We start from the raw sequence: 8,949 nt of genomic DNA, 5'->3' as shown, positions 1-8,949 counted from the left end.
TGGAGTTAGACAAAAATATTGAGTTATATATTGTTGAATATTTTAATTCTATTTGATAAAAGGAATATATAATTGATGAAAGTATGAGTCTTTGGAACAGTCTAAGAGCGTTCATTTAGATTAGTGTTGGGGTGGTTTGTTATCAAATGGGAAAAGTGATGTACCAAATTAAAATAGGGGGGGGGGGGGCAACGGAGTTAACCATTTCATCGATATGTTTCACTTGTCTTCTGGAGTTGTGATTTTGTACAGCAACTGTCACTGGCAGGATCTATTTTTCATTGGGCTGACAAAAGTCCCAGTACCTGTTAAGTACTGCCATTAGTTAGTTAAATTCACTTCAGCTCAGGAACATTGAACCAAGAGCATGTAACTAAAAAAAAGTTACATATAGCTAGATGTAAATTTAGGAAAAAAAATTAATGCAACACTTATAATGGAATTGCTATATCACTTTCATGGAAAGTATGGCAAAATTTCAGTAATCAATGGGGTAGGGTATCCCAAAATGGAAATTTTTGCTTAGGTTGGTTCTAGCATGTTCTTAAATTGGTCAATAATATTCTTATTGTTTGCAACAAAGTAACATGTATGTAGCTTGATAATGAGCTACTGGCAACATAAACGTTAATTTGTTTTAAAAACACATACAGTTTGATGTCCTGAAAAAGTGTATTCTGCTATTTGCCGTTGAAACTGACAAGTCAGAATAAAATAGATAAAAAGAACTAGTTTTAGTTAAAAGACTAATGAGGTTAAATTTTTAAAAAAGTAATACATGGTGTCAGGAGGGCATCTAGCTATAAGTAATAACTGCAGTAGTAAGTTTATATCTTAGAGGTTACCATACATTTCATTTGGCATAGTAGTTTTCTTGCTCATGAATTTGCATGCCACTGTGTCGTATCTCAGTTCTCACTGATTGTATTGTGCTAGAGTGTGGGATTTGGAAATAATTTCATTATGATTTATCAAGTCATTTTTTAAATATGACTTGAGGGAAATTAACTATGGATAATTTAGGGTTAACCCTTTAGCATTTAAACTGACAATATCAGTCCAAATATACCTGTTTTATGTGCAGACTTGCCATATTCAGTCTCACACTTACCCTACCATGTCATAAACAAGTACATTATCGGAATCTCAAACCAAAAACGGTAATGCATGATTAATTCAAAACTAGTAATGAATAGGCGTTAGATTTGACAATCTAGTTGGTAATGGATTAAAAGTTATTCCTGCTGTGCGAGAAAATTAGTGTAAGGGAAATAACTCTAAAATTTAAAATCTGATATATAAATCCTGTTCTCTCTGTTTGTGCGCTTAATTCGAGTATTTATTTCTTTATTGCCCACAAGGGGCTAAACATAGGACAGACAAAGGGATTAAGTCGATTACATTAACCCTGAAAGGATGAAAGGCAAAGTCAATCTCGGCGGAATTTGAACTCAGAACATAGCGAGTATTGTTCATCCAATTGCACTGAAATTTTAAACATGGATACACGAGAGAGTGGGGCATTCCATAATCTAAAAAGATTTTCAAAATTGTCAGTTTCAAAGAGAGAATCGCTATTTCTGTAATCTTTTTGTCCTATTTTTTCCATGCTGTTCATTAAAAGCAAGGAGTTGCTCAGACAGCTGGTACATACCATTTTGCTTGCAACAAGGTGAGTACAAGATGACAGTCAGCCAAAACCGTAGCTATGCTATCTGTCTTCTTTCCTTTCTCTATATGCAGAGGGCTCAATACGCTTATCTAACTTGAAGCAAGTCAAATGTAAAGGAACTGATAACAGTAGGGTGTTTTGAAGGTTTGGCTACTATTTTTACCAGGTATAGTTACCATGTAGAGGTCTCCCTCATTGGCTCATAAATAAATATGCATAAACAGTAAGGTGTGATTTGAGGGAGATTTGGCTGTTATTTCTACCAGGTCTTGCTATCATGTAGAGGTCTCGTTCATTGGCTCATCTAATATATAAATACTGTTCGGTCTGTCATTTGTGTGCTTATAACTTGAGCATTGTTCATCTGATGGTGCTGAAATTTTAAACATGGATAGAGTGGGCATGTTCTATAATCTTAAAAGATTTTCAAAATTGACAGTTTCAAAGTCAGAATGGCTGTTTTTGTAATCCTTATAGCCTTGTCCATCAGATGATTAAAACTTCCTTAACAACGTCCAGGTTAACCCTCTTCACCTATACAAACCGTCCAATGGACGGGGGGAGGGGAGGTTGGTAGTAGTTTATAATTAGTGACAATTAACTTCGATAAAGGTGACTGAAATTAAAAGTTGTAACCTGCTAAGAAAAACAAGACTTGGCAATATTTGGTAAAAAGATTTAGAAGAAATCCTAGTATTGAAGTGTTTGAAAACGTTAAAATTTGTTGATAGTAATGGATAATTTTCTTGAACCTGATAACCAATTTGGCAGTGGGGTTAGTTTTTGATTTGAATGCTTTTAGGTCAGATTACAAAAACTTTACTGGCAGTAATTTGGGAAGGCATAATGGTTTTAAGGGAGATAACTTTTCAGTAGTTATAGGATGTTGATTTTTACGAGAGTATTGATCTGTTTAATTTTTTTCTATTTTCTCTTTGTCATCTGATAACTGCAAATATTTGTTTCTTTAGATGTACTGCAGGTGACTACAGGTAATTAAACTTTCTTCTATTAAGTGGTTTTGAGCTCATTGTCATTATGCAGTGCCTTAACTGTGGATTCAGGTTGACTGCTTTGTGAATAGGATTAGGTTGTATATGTGGTGACAAAAGTGAATGATAAAGTAAGTGCTGGTCCAATGTCAGACCTACCAGTTTTCTTGGTTTACACAGCCCTTATATTATAGCACTCAATGAATTTTCCATTATTATCTTTTGTTGTCTCCTTAGTTATATACTGACTCCATGTACTTCTGACATATTTGCAATAGCAAAGTGTGTGACAAAGCTTCGTTTTGAGTATATCACCTAAAACTCAATTTCCATGAAAATTTTGATCAAAGGAGTCTTTTGGGAATGGGAGATATGAAATCCTGTTCTACTGCAACCTTCATTCACTCATGGTCATGAAACTAAATACGGAAAGATAGCAACCAATTATGAATCAATTTGATTACCATTTATCAGGTATAGGTATTGTGTGAGCAATATAATACTCATTGATGAGGCAGATTAGTCTCAAATAAGGTGCATTGTTCATGATCATTCCCAATTCTCCTGGTGAGATATACTTAATTCTCTCAAAGATATAAAATGTGGCAGCAGTCATGCACACATTGACGTGAAAAGTATTTCATCATTGATCTTTACTTTAGCTAATCAAGGGCTATGTATTTTCTGGTTGTGAACTTAATGCTATCACATTAAGGTATGTTTTTAGTGTCACTGTCCATGGAAACAGTGCAGAGTTGACCTGATGTGTCTAAGCTAAATATGAATAATATTTGCTAGGAATAGCGTTATCATGTACATAAGAATGATCATTATTTGGAAAAATTGCAAGAGTTCTTAAGGCATTAATATATGTTTCATAATTGTGAGCAGTTCATATACAGTAGCTGGGTATTAATCCTTGGGAACAGTGCATTGTGCAATCTGGTGGGAAGCATCCAATAAAATGAAAAATAGACTGTTTTCACTTGTACAAACAACAACATGGTAATGATAGTAAAGCAGAGCTATAGCAAGGCATAGTGGAAAACAGATTAAGGTGGTTACTAACATTTCATGGCCCTTGATGCACATGCACAAAAGTTGCATTTCTTTGAAGGTCTCCAAACATTGATACTGATAACTTAAACATTAACATGCATCAAGAATCATTTCAGAGTGAATGATATTGTTGGGGCTGGTGATCTTGATTTGAAGTGAAGGTGCTTTTGCTCCTGTAGTTGTGCATATACTGGTGATATGGTAACAGGGAACGATTCCAGAGACTCTTGTTGGAAATTTTCTCTGCAGGTGTCCTGCTTACGGTGCTATGAAGACATTGTATTTTATGTACCAAGATCTCTTAAGGAACTTATGTAAATGTTATGTAATTAAACGAAAGTTCACTCAAAATATGATCAGCTGCTTTGAAACCTAGATTAACCATATACATTGGTACAATCAGGATACAATCAGGATACTATGTGAAAGTAATTTTTTTTTTTATGGTTCTGCAAAATCAAGTCTGTCAGTGGGACAGTGAAATCATGCCAAAGTTTTTCCAGAGTTTGACTTCATGAAATCCAATGGTAGAGTTCTGTTTCTTATGGAAACCACCCTGTTCTGTAAGAACCTTGTGCAATTTCTCTGCTAGAAATAGCTGTTAAATTTCTAGATGACTTTTTTCATGAATAAGATATAATTGTATGTGATGTCTAAATAGAGGATAAGCATGGCTGAAGTTGGACAGGGTCATAAATTGTTTGAAATTATAACAGAATTTCATTCAGTCAATCCATTTGCCTGTTGTCTACATTCAACATGCGACAAAGGAAACCATGTAACTCTACTTAACATTACCCCTTGAAGTGACAATTGGGACACTTGTGTGTGTTTTAGTTTCCTTCACTTTTATAACAAAACAGGCTACTGGGGTTTATGGCTAACACAAAAAATTGTAAATCTACAATGATCTGGGAGTATAACTCTGAGTCTATTATCATTGTAAACATCAGTTAATTGAAGGTATGGTTGTTGGCAGAAAGTTGTGGTTTAGGAGATTTGAAATATTACCTAACCTTTGTAATGTCTGTGTTCTGTGAATAAAAATAGCAAATAGTTGACTCTGCTGTTAAATTCAGTTATGTATTTGATGACCAGATTAAAAAGTTTTTTTTTTTTTAAACTTTTTTTGATACCAAACTACCATTGGTTTTGTGGAACAAATTGTTTTATAATCAGGATTTCATGTTAACTTATTCCAAACACCAGACAAATTAGTTTACTAAATTCTTCCATATTTTCAAAATTATTTCTTGCATACAAGTGTATATACTACATACATTAAACATACACTCATTCATACTGAAGGGACAAAAATAAAGTTTGATCTGCTAGAATAGCATCTGTCTTCAATAAAGTGTATTACATTAAATAATGCAGTCCTTGATACACAAAAAAGGCTGAATACTCATGTAATCAATGCAAAACAGCAATGTTTAGATGTGTACACAAAAAGGCAGAATACACTGCAACAAAAGGATTTTTCGCTAAAAATCCAAATGGTAGTGAACCACATGAACTTTTAGAGACATGTTACATCCCGTATAATAATGACTCAGCAGATCATTCACAACATAGTCTTCTGAACGATGATTGCCCAGGAAGTTATCACAAACTTTCTTGAATGACTTAAAGGCAAGCTTCTCTTTTCTCTTGAGATGTGTGATGAAGGTTTCATGCAAAGGTAGTAAAAAAAAAATTCTATCACTTTTCACAAGTGGTTTGTTCATGTGTTTTCCTTGCTCAATTTCATCTTGGATCGGCCAATCCTTGCGTACATAATATTCAGCTCTTGCTCTGGAATTTCATAAGGAAGCAGCAAAATATAATATAGCTAAGCTGAAGGCCAGTAAGCATGGCCACAACCTTAAAATCTGCACAAATATGCCTGGTATGGTCATCATACTGTATGATAGAATTGCTTTCAGATTTTCATATGATACTTTCATAATTGTTCTATAAGCTATGGGAACAGAAGGCAGAGTGTTACTATTGTGTAGTAGAACAGCTTGGATGCATTTATGAAAAGTCGTCAGTTGGTTTTATCATATGGTATTTTCAGTTGCTCAAAAAGTTCAGCAATGTCATTACAAAAGCCTAAGTAATCCTTCATGGTGAATAATGCAAGCAGATCCTCTGTACATTTTCTGTACAGTGTTATTTTCACTCCTTTCTCAAAATTACGTTCTTGATGCCAGTCACTTTTCTCTTTCATTAGAGATCCCTGCACAAGTCATGGTAACAGAAATAGCTATCGTTAGAGTGATCTTTCTGCTCATGCCAAATCATTGGCACACCAAACTTAATGTGAACATTTTTCCTGCATACCAGGCACTCAATGCTTTCACACATGAGGAGCCCATGACTTATCCTGGTCTCCTAAGTAACAATCGAAGTATGCCTTGTATATTTTCTTGATATGGCATTGAGCACTACACTTTCTTTTGCAAAAGTCAATTCCCCACAGATATAATAGAATCTGGATCATTTTTGCACTCCTTGTTGAAAACAAATAAGATCTGAAAGATAAAAAATAACATTAAACACAAGCTTCGAATCACATTGTAGGTGTTACTAAGATTGGCCTGGGTTGAAAACCATTTTACAATGTAATAGAGAATTTTATTTAATAATAATGACAAAAAGGGTATACAGTGACAATTCTGTAGAAACCATGCCTAATTCAACAAAAAGAAGGCCAGAAATTGATTTCCCATGTCATTTTGCATATAAAAATGGCCACAGATCTCTCGTACTTTTTTGAGTGCTGCACAGTGATACTTATGTAATCAATGCAAAACAGCAATGTTTAGATGTATATGAAGGTTTCCATAAATACATAGATTCCTCTTTTGCTATAAACTGGCCCAAACACTTTCATGACCCTTGATGCACATGCACAAAGGTTACATTTCTTTAGCAACTGGTGTTTGTGTACATGTATATGCCTAGTTTATAACTAATTGTTGAGGCAGCACGAATATTTAGAAAGTGGGTTTCACGAAGCTCAAGTGTTCCAGGGAAGTAATATGAAAAATGATACAGAACTTTATACCTGTGGTGTACAAGTATGTGGAAACCCACTTATGTAAACAAATTACTCTGACCTGCATCCATGTATGTAACATGATTACTTAGCTGATGTCTGAATTCTTGTGTAAAGTCTTCTCTCTACATTAAAAACTAGTGGTGAGAAAGTTCAGAAATAAAACCAGGGAAACAAATGAATTGTGTTTAATAGAATTCTAATAAGCATTGTTTCTCAGAGAAAATCTGTTGCTACAGATAAGATAGTTTTAACATTTTGAAGTGTTCTGTAAATTTATGACAGCATTGATCCAGGATATTCATCCTTCAGTACATCTTTTTTCATGGGAGTGGATGTGACTGGCAAGATTCTGTAACAGCCACAGTGGATTGGTAACATCTTATGTAGTCTTCTGTGTTGAGTTTCAAAGTGCTCTCCACTCCAGCATCACACATGGACTTTCATGCCTTCTGATTAACAACCAGTTGAGTGGGACACTGCATAACATGTGAAAAACTTAATTTCTGTACTCAGCCCATCCTTAATGATGATGCTCCACTACCATAGGTGTATTCGTTCTGCTATTTTGGAAGTATCTCTTGAGGCCTGCATCCTTTGTTACTTTCTCTGCTGGGTTGGCCATGTGATTCAGATGCCAGGTAACTGGCTCCCAAAGATGGTTCTCTTTAGTCAGACCCAGACTGGGGGTAAGCCTCATGGACACTCAAAACTTTTTGATGATCATCTCCGGCTGTCTCGGTATTTTATCAAAGGTATAAAATACAGGCATGTATACTTTTTGCTTTGGATTGAGGATAATATTTTATGTACCTTTGTATTCCAAGCACATAGGCAACTGTCTGCTCTTCAGTGACCCAACAATGTCTAGAATTGATTCTCAACTTTCTACAATACACAGAATATTTTTTTTTTTTTGGTACAATTCCTAATAACATTTAATTTGAAAAAAGTCAAATAGTTATGAAGAGTCCACCCAAGTTAAATAGGAATCAAAGGAGTCCATAGGGAAAGAATGGTTGGGAACCACTGGTCTAGGATGTGAAAGCTGGAAGGAGAGGGTCTCCACCAGTACTGAGAACAGTGAAGAATAAAAATGAATGACCTAGTTTAAAGATTGTGAGTGGCATGAAGCTCAAAGATAAATATGAGAAATTCTTGGTTTATCGTTGTGCTTCCAGTGAAGTTAAAACTTTAGTGGCTATTGAAATTAGTTCCAAAGTGGAATTTAAAATTTCCAAGAATAGTCTGGGGTGAACAATTAAGAGATACATTTTTGCTTCAATAGATATCAGCAAAGCAGTTGTCCTTCCTTGGACATGGCATACAAAATATAAATTTATACAGAATTATTGGGGAAGGTATAGTATGGGGTCGTCTTGTGTAAAATAAAAATTTGCATAGGTTAAACATGCACACTCACAAGATGGCATTGCTATGAGTTCAAATCACTGAGGAAAAGTGTATTAGGAAAAAGTTCAGTTCTGTTACACAAGGGACTCCTTGCAATTACTACTGAGGTCAGCAGTTGAAATTTAGGGAAGGTACAGTGTTGACGATACCAAGAGACAAGTTGTGATCCAGCAGGTATAAAATCAGGAAGAGAGAAGCAGAAAGTGATGATGTCACTGAAACTGGATGATATGCAAACTATTCAGTTTGGCTCTGATCCTTTCAGACCATTTTGAAGTGTGATGCAGATTTGTTAGTAACAGTATCAAGGTAAGGGAAACATTCATTTGATCAGTGCTCTCAACAAAGACAAGATAGGAAGGGCACATAATTGAAAAATAAGTTGGAATGTCTTTCCACCTACAAATCTGGTGGGATAAAAAGATTTAAAGGTGATACAAATGCTGACATGAAACATTCTCTTCATTTGTTCATTGGTGTTACTTGCTTAACCATCTTGAAATGTGAAAGTGCAGGCTAGAAAGTAGAGCATTAATTGAAACTTGGATGTAGAAGATTCAAGGCAAGCCACTTTTACTCCTGGAAGAGGCACCACAGATGCAATCTTCCTAGATAATGAGAAATATTTTAGTAAGAATGAACTGTGACTGACAAAGCTCAATTGTGTTGGGCATAGCATGCAGGAGAGGCCTGCATTAGTTTGGACATGAGTAAAGACAGCTGTATACAGAAGTGCCTATCACTGAAAGTGAATGGTACCTGTGGAA

This window comes from Octopus sinensis, linkage group LG1 (assembly GCF_006345805.1).
Source record: "Octopus sinensis linkage group LG1, ASM634580v1, whole genome shotgun sequence".
Taxonomy (NCBI): Eukaryota; Metazoa; Mollusca; class Cephalopoda; order Octopoda; family Octopodidae; genus Octopus; species Octopus sinensis.
This window is presented reverse-complemented; position numbering follows the sequence as displayed.